The sequence below is a fragment of the Mastomys coucha genome, unplaced genomic scaffold (assembly GCF_008632895.1).
Source record: "Mastomys coucha isolate ucsf_1 unplaced genomic scaffold, UCSF_Mcou_1 pScaffold14, whole genome shotgun sequence".
Lineage (NCBI taxonomy): Eukaryota > Metazoa > Chordata > Mammalia > Rodentia > Muridae > Mastomys > Mastomys coucha.
The window spans coordinates 70,794,359-70,806,785 of NW_022196896.1; the positions used below are offsets into that span (position 1 = coordinate 70,794,359).

At 38.3% G+C, this 12,427-nt stretch overlaps 1 protein-coding gene across 1 annotated transcript in view; it reads left to right on the forward strand.

The window, feature by feature from the left end:
* Nucleotides 1–12,427, forward strand: part of Gpr45 (G protein-coupled receptor 45) — an 87,932-nt gene that overhangs the window by 9,912 nt on the left and 65,593 nt on the right. The gene's annotated exons all lie outside the window — the stretch shown is intronic.

The following is a 12,427-nucleotide window of genomic DNA, read 5'->3' on the forward strand; positions in this document are numbered from 1 at the left end:
AAAAAAAAAAAACAGACTGAGATCATGAGCCTCGCTCCTTAGAGCATCAATGAATGGCCAGGCAGGGTCTGTCCCCACTTCAGACAGTACTCATCACTGACAAGCACATGTTCATGTGCTAACCTGCTCCCCCTTCCTCTGCGTCTGGGATTCAATATCTGTAGAAACTGTTCTCCCCCAAAATCTAGATGTGCCACAGACTCTACTGTAGACTAAAGGAACAGGGGAGAACGTCTTTATAGAGCAAAAATATTTCTTATAGCCAGAGAGTAAAAGAATTCCTACTTCTACTAATAGCTCAAGGACCTACATAATCGATGGCCTCCTTACTGCAAACACTCTAGGATATTACAGAGGGTAGGTCTGTGTGCTTATTTCCTGCCCCTTTTTATGAAGCTGCAAAGATTGAATCTTGAGGCTCCACCCTGTTGACTCCGTCCTAATCTTCATTACCTCCCACAGGCCTTTCCTGTAAGCACCATGATTAAATGACTCTTCATCCTTCTAATAACACAATAGGGATTAAATTTCAGCCTTTGAAGCCTTGGGAAACTTATTCAGATGCCATAAAGACAGGTTCCAGAGGTCTGCAGCATATTGAACAAGAAGATCCAAATACCAATCCTAAAAGAAGGCTTCATCTGCATAAAAGGCAGCAAAGAGCAAAGAGCACTGTGGTCTCTGCCTGCTGCAGATGATACAGATACAGTGTCACCAGAGACGCCATGATGGTGCCACTAAACAGTGCTTCATTCACAGGAAGGAGGCAACTTGTTATAAGACCAGTAGAGGTAGTGGGTGCCAGACTCTGATGGTCATGTTCCCCCTGGCAACCGGTGCAAAGCATCAAACAAAGAAAAGTGAATACATAGGAATTAGAAAGAAAGAAAGAAAGAAAGAAAGAAAGAAAGAAAGAAAGAAAGAGGGAAAGAAAGAGGGAAAGGAAGAAAGAAAGAAAGAAAGAAAGAAAGAAAGAAAGAAAGAAAGAAAGAAAGAAAGAGGGAAATGAAGAAAGAAAGAAAGAAAGAAAGAAAGAGGGAAATGAAGAAAGAAAGAAAGAAAGAAAGAAAGGAAGTAAGGAAGGAAGGAAGGAAGGGAGAAAGAAAGAAAGAAAGAAAGAAAGAAAGAAAGAAAGAAAGAAAGAAAGAAAGAAGAGAAAAGAAAATAGAGGAAACAGAAGAGAAAGGCTAATATGGTAGGCACCAGTCCCAATCACTGGTTACATTAAATGTAAATGACCTAAATATTCCAAATAAAAGACAATTGGCAGAATGGATTTTAAAGCATTATTTAAGTATATGATATCTATAGGAATTCTACTCCAGATATAATGATATAGAGTAAAATGATACAAAAATTATACCATGCTAATACTGATTCTGAAAGGAGAAATTACTACAATTGCTAGTATCAAATGAAAGTAGCTCAGGTCAAACAAAACAAACAGATACAGAGAGGGACACTACACCAAGAATGCATATACACATACCAAAAATTGAGTGTAGAATATAAAAAACCAGGGTAGGCCTGAACAAAAACTGACAGAAAAATGGGTAAATCATAACTGTAATTGGAGATTTCTCGAGGGTTATTTTTTTAAAGTTATATATCTATATGTTTGTGTATGAATTTGTATACCTAAGTTCAGATACTCCTGGAGTCCAGAAGAGAACATTGAATCCTCTTGAGTTTGAGTTACAGGCATTCGTGATCTGTCTAGATGAGTGTTAGGAACTCAGGTCCTCCATAAGAACTGTTCGTACTGAGACATCTCTGCAGTCTCTGCAACCATAGTTGGAGACTTCAAAGCTATCTCTCAGCAACAAACTAAATAACAAGAAGAAAACAAATAAAAATTCAGGGCAGAGAAACATCACCCTTTCAACATTTATAAAATGCTCTACCAACAGCAGAATACACACCCTCCCTGCTCAAACACCCAGGGAACATGAGTGAAGATATGCTGTGTCTATGCTATAAACTAACCTCAGCAAACTTAAAAGAACTGAAAATGTAAATGTGTTTCTTTGATTAAAAACGGAGTCAAACTAAAAAGTTGATAATAAAATATTCAAAACCCTATAGGCCAAAACTCAGACTTCTAAATAACTCCTGCATTAAAAAGGGTATCTCAAAGGAAATAAAAATAAATTAAGATGAATCGAGATGAAAATAGAGCATATCAAAATTTATGGAACACAACCAAGTCAGTTCTGAAAGGGAAATTTGCACACGGACACCTCTCAAGTCAACATTCTAAGTCTTTACCACAAGAAACTAAAGACAAACAAAATCTAAAGAAAGGCCAAAGCAAGGGGAAAGAAGCAAACAATAAAGATACAATTAAAAATGTATGGATTTAGGATGCTGAGCAGATGTCTCAGAGAATAAAGCAACTTCTACACAAGTGTGAGGATTGATGCACAAATCCCCAGGACCCAGGGAAAAACAGAGTAGGTGTGGGAAAACTCCAGTAACACAGCTATTGGGAAACAGAGACTGGGGACCCCTGGGTCAAGTTGGCTATAAATTAACAAGCTGCAAGTTCAATAAGGGATGCTGCCTTAGGAAGTAAAGTGGAGACAGATTGCAAAGGAGGCCCAACAACAACCTCTGGCCTTCAAAAGTATGCACATAAAGATGTGCTCACATACCCACACATATGTGAGCATGCAGATGCATACTTTCACATAGCACATGCACATACAATTTTGTAATGGTTTATCTACTCTCTCTCCCTCTGTGTGTGTGTGTGTGTGTGGTGTGTGTGTGTGTATTGAGGGAAGGTATGCTTAGCTGAGTGAGGGTGCCAGCAGAAACAAAGGGATTGGATTTCCTGAAGTTGGAATTAAAGATAGTTGTAAGCCACCTCCTTGAGAGTGCTTTTTAGGCCCACATAACTTTTTTTTTGTTAATCATTTTGTGTGTGTACATTCACATGCAAATGACTCATTGCATGACTGTGGATGTTAGAGGAAAACTCATGGGAGTCAATTCTCTCCTTCTACCATGTGTGTTCTGAGGATTCAACTAAGGCTGTCAGGCCGTGTGTTATCAGCCTTACTGACCTACAGTAACATCACCGGCTGAATCATCTCTCCCATTCCTCCCCCAGTCTTGCTTTAATTGTTTGAATTTGGAAACAGGAAAAAAAATGAGAAAGACAATGAAATAAATAATTCTTCAAGCAAAATGATAAAAAGAAACTGACCAAAATTCATGCAAATGCCAAAAGGACAAAAAGAGAATTTCAGGGGCTATTCTAGTCAAGAAAAATGAAACCTAGGTGAAACAGGCAGGTTCCTGAATGAAAAGAAAAGAAGAAAAATGAAAAGAAAAAAAAGCAATATATAAGCTACCACAGCTTCAGTGTGCTGATTAGTTTTTGTCAACTTGAGCTCTTGGGAGCAACTTGTCTGAAGTACTGCCATCTTGTTTTCAGATTCTATATAATCATAGGAGGAACTAAGTTCAAGGTCCCAGGCCCTAGGAGACCTGGGGACTTCCCAATAGCTAAACAGCTTCTGTTATCCTCTATTCCAGAACATAATGACTGTTCCTAACCACAGCTCCCATTATTCATCCTTTGCTCCCCCAAACATAACAACTGTTCCTAACTACAAAAGAGCAGGTGGATTTGATTGGTTGGACAGTAAGATCTACATTCTGTATCAGTTTACATAGATCAATGACATAAGCAAAGTCCTTATCCCTAAATCCTGATAGGTGAAAACATATAATAGTAACTTGGCACAGATGTTTGTGGTTTGCAAACTTAAATATTCTGTGATATTCTGGCTCAGGGTCACAGTCCAGTTCCCGAGTTTGTTCTGTGGCCCTGATAGATCAGTAGTGGATTGATTACCATTGGTTTTTATCATCTACATTGATCTGGTGTTTGAGTTAAGCAGGTCCCATAAAAAATATACTATAGCCTCCTCAGAAGAAGAAACCTCAATTGAGACATTCCAATCATCAGGTTTTCCTGTAGGTGTTTCTTGCTTAATGATTGATGTGAAAGGGTCCAGCTTACTATAGGCACTGCCACCTCTGGATAGATGGTCCTGATTTTATAAGAAAGCAAACTGAGCAAGCTATGAAAATTGAGCCAGCAAGCAGCTTTCCTCCATGTTCCCTGCCTCTGTTTCTGCCCTAACTTATGGACGAGAACCTATAAGCCAAATAAACCCTTTCCTCCCCAGGTTGTTTTGGGGGCAGTGTTTCAGCACAGCAACAGAGAGTAACTAGAACCAATATGAAATAAGTACGTCAAATAGTTCTATGACTCTTATGATAATTGACTCCTAATTTAAGTCTATCAAGAAAGAAATCTCAAGTCAAGATGGTTTTGTTGAGAAATGCTATGGACATTTTAAAGGAAGATTGATACCAGTTCTACTGAACGACTTCCAGAAAATATAGGAAAGAACATTGTTGTTTTGTAATGGAGTCATTATTTCCAAAACCAGTTGAGAAAAATACAACAAGGAAGACTAAACACCATAAAAATATGTAAATTACTGAATTCAGCAATATATGAACACGATATACTTGACTGTAATTTATTTCAGGTTTGCAAGGCTGGTTCAATTTAGTAAAACCAACCAATGCAATATACCATATTAATAGACTTACAAAAAAAGACTCATGTCACTTGATGAAGAAAAAAAATGTCTGACTCAACCCCTAGTACCCTTTTATATTTAACATGATTAGAAAATAAGGAGTATAGTATGACTGTTTCCAACCAGACATCCAGATATCCAGAGAGACTTAGGAGTAAAAACATATTTCATGTTGAAAGACTAGATCTTCCCCCTCTCCCTTTGCTCTTTAGTCTTATGTCAGTGTGACACAAGCTGGGGTCATTTGGGAAAAGGGAACTTCAACTGAGAAAATCCTGCGAGATTGGCCTGTGGGAAGCCTGTGGTGCATCCTCTTGATTGATGATTGATGGAGGAGGGACCAGCTCATGATAGGCAGAACTACCCATGGGCTGGTGGTTCAGGGACCTATTAGAAATCAAACTGAGCAAGTCACAAGGAGCAAGTCAGTAACCAGCACTCCTCCATGACCTTTGTGTCAGTTTCTGCCTCCAGGCTCCTACCCACTTGAGTTCCAGCCCCAACTTGCTTTGATGATGAACTGAGATGTGGAGATACAAGCCAACTAAACTCATTCCTCCCCAAGTTGCTTTGGTCATGGTGTTTTATCACAGCAATAGGAACCCTAAGAGCCCCTAAGATCAAAATAAGGAAATCTGTTCATTTCCCACTAAGAAACATAGTACAAGAAGTTCTTACCTCTGTAATAAGACAAGAAAGTGAACTGCAAAGTTCAATAACCACAAAGAAAAGAATAAAAAGAGTCCTTTGTAGGTGGCATACCTATATAAAAAAAAGTTATAAATATCTCTTTAAAATGTTCCTAGAGATAGCAAATAACCTAAGACAAGATTAGTGCTGATGAGGTAGCATTTGCTGACAACGCTGATGACTTGAGTTGGACCCACATGGTGGAAGAAGAGAACTTAATCTTGCAAACATCCCCATGACTTCCACATACATGCCCTAGTATGAATTCTCTCCAACATAGAAAAAGAGAAGAATTTCCAGATATAAGATTAATAATGAAAGATAACAAACATTTAGAAACTAAAATTTAGAATGTAAGACCATTTGCTGTCATGTAAAACACTAAAATACTAGTTGTAATATTTTAAAACTGATATAAAATACTTCAGCAAACTGCAGAACAGCATTGAGAGAAATAAAATGCAAATAAGTGGAGACATTGTTTCTTAGATCTGAATAATCAACATAGCAAAGCCATCAAGTCTCAAAATTGATATGTATTTTAAAGTAGTTTCCTACCATATTACCAAGATGATCTCATGAATGAAGATAAGATTATGCTAAAAGGTATCGAGAAAGGCAATAGACGTTAGAATATTTTAAACAAAGTGAATCTTGACTTAAATCTCCTACCTGGGACTGATGATTAACATGTGATCACAGATCACTATGTCAAAAAGCATAAATTTGTAGAAGAAAAATCTAGTAAGAGATTGTTGAGAACATGGGTCTCAGAACATGAGGGGATTAATTTCAATCTTTTAAATTATACTATAATCACATTGTGGTGGTTTGAATAGGTTTGGCTGCCATTGACTCGTGTGTGAATGCTTGACCCACAGACACTATTAGGAGGTGTAGCCTTGTCAGAGTGAGTGTGGCCTTATTGGAAGAACTTTGTCACTGTGGAGGTGGGCTTTGAGGTCTCCTATGCTCAAGCTTCACCCATTGTGGAATTAGAGTCTCCTCCTGGCTGCTTTTAAATCAAGATGTAGAACTCTCAGCTCCTCCAGCCCCATGTCTGCCTACATGCTACTATGTTCCCTACCGTGATGACAATAGACTAAACCTCTAAAACTGTAAGCAATCAGTAGTTAGATGTTTGTTTTTATAAGACTTGCCTTGGTCATGGTGTCTCTTCACAGCATAAAACCGTAACTAAGACTCATATCATTTCCCTCTTCCATGTACTCCCTCTTTCACTCTTCAAATTCATGGCCACTTTTTCTTTAATTATTTTACATATCTGTGCATTCACATTCCTAAATATATAAATACAATGTTCTCAGTGTGCATAAAATAAAAATTTTAAAGAAATAAAATAAAGACAGAGCCAGATAGATCTCTGTAAGTTCTGAACCAACCTTGTCTACAGAGTGAGTTCTAGACCAGCCAGAGATAATTTTTTTTAAGAAATAAAATGAGTTGATCATTTGATATTGAGATTTATTACATACATTATTCAAACCAGCAGAATATTGGTAGATGGATGGACTCCTAGGTCAATAGAGATGAATAGAGACTGAGTTATTCTGCCAAGTGTGACAACAGATCTTGGCCAAGCACACTAAGGCAGTGTGTATAGACCAAAAAGTGAGTCTGGACTTAAATCTCCTATCTTGTACAAATGATTAACATGGGATCACAGACCACGATGTCAAGTATAAACTTTTAGAAGAAGATGTAACAGAGATTGCTGAAAACATGGGCTTCAGAACATGACAGGCTTTTGTAGGTGGAAGGGGAGATTCTGTGAGGCAGTGACCATGGTCTCCACACCCAGGGAGTAACCTTTCTCACCCATGAGTATGTCTTCTTTTCTCTCTGAGGAGCATAACAATGGCTTCCACCCCTAATCCCCACCCTATTGCTACTTAGCTAAAACCTAAGGAAATGTCCCTCCAGCAAATATGACTCAAGGTACAGAAAAGACAAAAGGAGAGAGCAAGGCACCTGTTAGATGAACTCAGTACAGTGCTTTATTATATCACAGGATCCTGTATATCAAAAAATATGGGGTAATCTCATACTTAGGGTTGCTACTGATGAATCACCATGATCAAAAGTAGCTTGGGAAGAAAAGGATTTATTTCACTCATATGTCTGTATCACATTCATCTTTGAAAGCAAGTAGGACAGGAACTCAAGTGGCACAGAAACCTAGGGGCAGGAGTTGAAGAAGAGGTCACTGAGGGGAGCTGCTTACTAGCTCACTCCCCTTGGCTTGCTCATCTTGTGTTTTTTTTTGTTTTTTGTTTGTTTGTTTTTTGTTTTTGTTTTTTTTTTCCAAGACAGGGTTTCTCAGTATAGCCCTGGCTGTCCTGGAACTCACTCTGTAGACCAGGCTGGCCTCGAACTCAGAAATCCACCTGCCTCTGCCTCCCAAGTGCTGGGATTAAAGGTGTGTGTCACCACTACTCAGCTCATCTTGTGTTCTTATAGAGCCTAGGACTGCCAGCCTAGGGGTGGCACTACCCACAGTGGGCTGGGCCCTACCCCATCAATCATTAATTTAAGAAAATTCCCTACAAGCTCAATCTTATGGAGGCATTTTCTCATCTGATGCTCTTTCTTCTCTGTTGATGTTAGCCTGTGTTAAGTTAACATAAAACCAGTCAGCATGGGTAATTTTATTTATGTTTCTCATCTTTGCACCAGACATAGTTATGGGGGGATTATCTATCACTAATGAGATGGACTAGGTTTTTAAGTGCTACCTCTCTTCCATTATAGATTTTGCTTATGTGGACTAACATGGTCTGCCTTCCCTCAACCATAATCTATTCACCCAGGAGACTGTGGCAGTGAGATGGATCATAAGAATGGTATGCAGAGCCATGGAGTAACAACAAAAAACAAAAACAAACAAAAAACTTGGTACCCTGGGTACTAGTTATTCTATGGACCCAGCTTACCAGCTTTGATGGGCTGACAGATCACCTGACAGCTTCCTGTCTCCCGACCCTTAAGGAGATTGAGTAAGCTCGGTACCACATACGTATGGAATCCCAGTATTTGTTCTTTGGTGTTAGCTAGATTCACTTAGCATAAGGTCCTCAAGGTTCATCCATATTATACCATGTTATAGTTTAAATCTAAAATGCTCTCCCAAGACCATAGTTGAAGAGATGGTTGCCAGCTGTGGCTCTACTAGGAAATGATAGAGCATTTAGCAATGTGCTTAGGGGAAAGAATTACTGTCATTGTAGAGGTCAATATGGTCAACATGATCTTGAAAAGAAGTACTGTGGCCCCTGTCCAACTTTTTCTTCTGACACCTCTGTGTAGTATTTTTCTCTGCTCCCTTCATGATATTCAAGCAACTATGAATAGAACCATGAATGAAACATTTCTTGAAATGGATTTTCGCAGCTACTGTGTCACCGTCATAAAAGGCTGACAAAGGACAGTAGTATAGAAGAAGTTATTGTTGGGACTATAGTGGATGATCTAGCCCAGAATCTCTTGAAACTAATTTGTGGGAGCAGTTTGGAAAAGTTGAAATGAAGGGTTTGAGAAAGCAGGTTGTAAGTAGACCTTGGGCCATTCTTGTAAGGGCTCAGACAGCCAGAAGGTTGTTGATAAGAATGAGACAATGAAAGCTGTTCTGATGAAAGGCCCTATGGAAATGATAGCTCTGTTCATAAAAGAATAAGAGTCCCTATATGTGCAAAGACCACATATACACTTTATCCACACTCTGAAGCTTTATGGCCATGGACTATTAAGGTGATGGACTGCATTATCTGGTAAAAGAATTTGGTGTACCTGACAGTGTGTCATTCAGGCAGGATTTTGTAGGGTAGCTCTATCTAGATTTACATTGAGAATCAAGGACTAACAGCAGAACAGAAACATCTAAATCTGTGAGGCAATCTTTCAAGTTTTTCCCAAGGACTACATGGGGATTAGCATTATTAAAAAGAAGACAGCCAAAAAAAAAAAAAGAGAGAGAGAGAGAGAGAAAAGACAACTATTGTTGGCATGGTGGTACATGTCTGTAATCCCAGCATTTGTAAAACTTAGGCAGGAGGATTGCCATGAGTTTGAGATCAGCCTAGAGTTTTATAACTCAGGGGGAGGGGGTTTCTAAATGGGGGATTTGATAGGCAAAGTAGGTGGGGTTACAGGAACAGAACTAAAGCATAACAAATTAGTCATAATGACCTCTTGAAACAAAGGTGGTTGTAACAAGGTAGTCATAACAACGGGTAGCCATAACAACCTTTTGAAACAAAGGTAGGCTTGTAAGATGTATATAAACAACTTTTTGAAACAAAGACATGGTTGCTGTTTTCTGGAACAGGCAGTACAGAACCATTTGTAGTTAAAACTACAGGCAGAGCATAACCTAATTTCTGAGAAACAGATATAGTCATAAACAGGAATGAGTCTAGTTTGTCTTTATTATAAGATGGCTTTCAAGTCTAAGATAGAGTTAGGATGGTTTATCAGTGACCCCAAGTTCCATTTTTTAAATGTGCAAGTAATTTCATGAAGGTTTTATAGTAACAAAACAAAGTCATAAATCATATTTTAAAAAAAAAACACATTGGTAGAAACATCAGAGACATTACAAACAGGTGTAAAAAACTCAGCTATTGGTCTTAGATGCTATCTGATAACATTCTTAACCTTTTGATTGGTGGAGAATAGAGTTTTATTTCAAACATTCCAAAGGCTTTTATCTATTTGTCAGAATGTTAGGTCTGCTTTTATCTGGTAGTTACAAAATATTAGATCCAACAGAGGAGTAGACCAGCAATAGCTTTTTACAGGGCTAATGATAGCCCAAGATCGATTGTCATTAGACTCAGGATCCGCAATAACCCAACCTCTCCAAATTGCTAAAAAGCTAATTGATCAGTCTTTGGAGAGACAGTATCTTTGCAGGAATTCTCATTTGTACCCATGATGCTAAGAGCTGAATAACAGGTACCACATACCAGAAGCTCCTTTACTCTAAGATTAAAAAACATCCTATTATATATATTATAATACATGTTATAATATATTGTATATATAGCCATCTCTCAATATCCATAGAGATGGGCTCTAGAGTAAATCCCCTTCCTTGGATAGCAAAGTCCAAACATGTTCAAGTCCCTTATAAAAAACAGTACAGTATTTACATAGACTCAGTACTCATTTTCTTGTATACCTTAAATCATCTCTACATTGTTTAAAATACCAAATACCCAATACAATGCAAATTCTACATAAATATGTTTTTTACCATATCATTTAGGGAATAAAGTCTGAATGTGTTCAGTAGAGACTCAAAGCATTTAAAAATGCTTTCAATCTGTGGTTGACCAGATGACTGTGGAACCCGAGGATACAGAGGACTAACTGAATGTACAAATCCTGATTGTCTGTTCTCCCATTCATGAGCATGTAGGTTGTATTAACCATTGGGACTATGCAAAATGGTCTATGAAATGTGAAAGCACAGATACTCATTAGAAAAACATTCTTGTTTTTAATTCTTCTAGGTTAATGGCCACAGTTGGATTTCTAGGACTACCCAATAATACTGGGTAGCTATTTGAGGAATTTCCATACTACTGATCATGCACAAGTTTGGGCATATTCTTGCCAACATTTGGTTTTGCCTTTGTATTACTTAATAGTCAGGGAGGTTGAGTGTCTCTCCATGTAAGCATTGGTCATTTGCATACCTTTCTAAGACTGAAATATCTATTTGAGTCCATTGGTCATTTTCTAACAAGAACATGTTTTCTGTTGTTGAGTTGTGGAAATTCATCTAGTGTTGTAGATATTAATCTCTTGGTAGACATATACCTTGCAAACATCATTACTAATTTGTCTTCTCGCTGTTTTGATAGTGTCCTTTGATGCTCAAAAGCTTTGAATTCTGAAGAAGCAGTCTCCATTTCTTTCTTCTGCTTGTGCCATACCTCAGGGCCCTTTTGGGCATTGTGACAATGTAGATATTTAATATCCTTTCCTCCAAAAGGCTCACAGTTCTTTGTGACTCCTATCCTACATCCTTTATAGGTGACACTTTAAATTCAAATTCTCTTTAGCACTCTTGTGTCCCAGGAGACTGGCCACCTTATTACCTAGCCTGTTTATTCAGGAGTCTTGCAAATGCCTGAGAAGCACAGAACAGGACTATATAAATGTGGGTAAGTTAGCAGAGGAGAGACTGAACAAAGAGATACCTGCAGGAAGAATTTGACCACTCAGCAGGGCTGTGGTGCCTCAGATCTGGCTGTTTACAAAGCTCTATCTTCTTGTCTTTCTTTATTGCCCCAGGGGATTTGATTCTCAGTGGGACCTGGCTTTTATGTAATTGTTTGCAGCATAACAATTCTCTTCCAGGGCTCTCAGGCAGTGACCTAATTTCCCTCTTTCTTTAATGAAAGGGAGGTGTTTTCTGTGGGAAATTGGTGATCCATTGCGTCACCCAAGACTGATTCTGTTTCTCATAGATACCAGGATAGACAAGCTACTTTTAAAGGCAAAGAGAGAACATGACCAGCTACTTCTGAATAGGAAATTAATTTTATCACCCCTGGTGTGCCCCAGCTCATTTGAAGATGGGTTCACCTTGATGTTCCCTGATAGACAGACAGTCCACCTTGGGGCATCCAATCTCAAGCACTTTAAAAGCTGACCTTATGTACATGACTTCCTTGTTAGGCCCCAAAGCTCTCAGAATGCAAATGCCATATGAAATCAACATTGGTAGCATTTATTTTTATGACAAAAGTAGACACACTGAATGGAGCATGGAGGGTTATTAATTATCCATCCCAAGTTTTCGATTTGTTTTTGGATGGCTGATTTTGATAACGCTAACAAATAAGGGATTATAGGCAACAAAATTTAGGAAAAATAATAGGAGAAAAAGATAAAAATTCTTTTAATTAGCTTCTTATACAAACTGATAAAAGGCTATAATCAGTCGTTAACTTGAACTGCAGAACATCCAAGTTAAACTTCATTCTATCCTGTTGAAAAAGATGAGACGCTATGACAGCCTAGGAACAGAGGGGCTTTGAATTCTGCTAAACCCAGGCTCAGGTTTGTACAGTGTCTCTCCT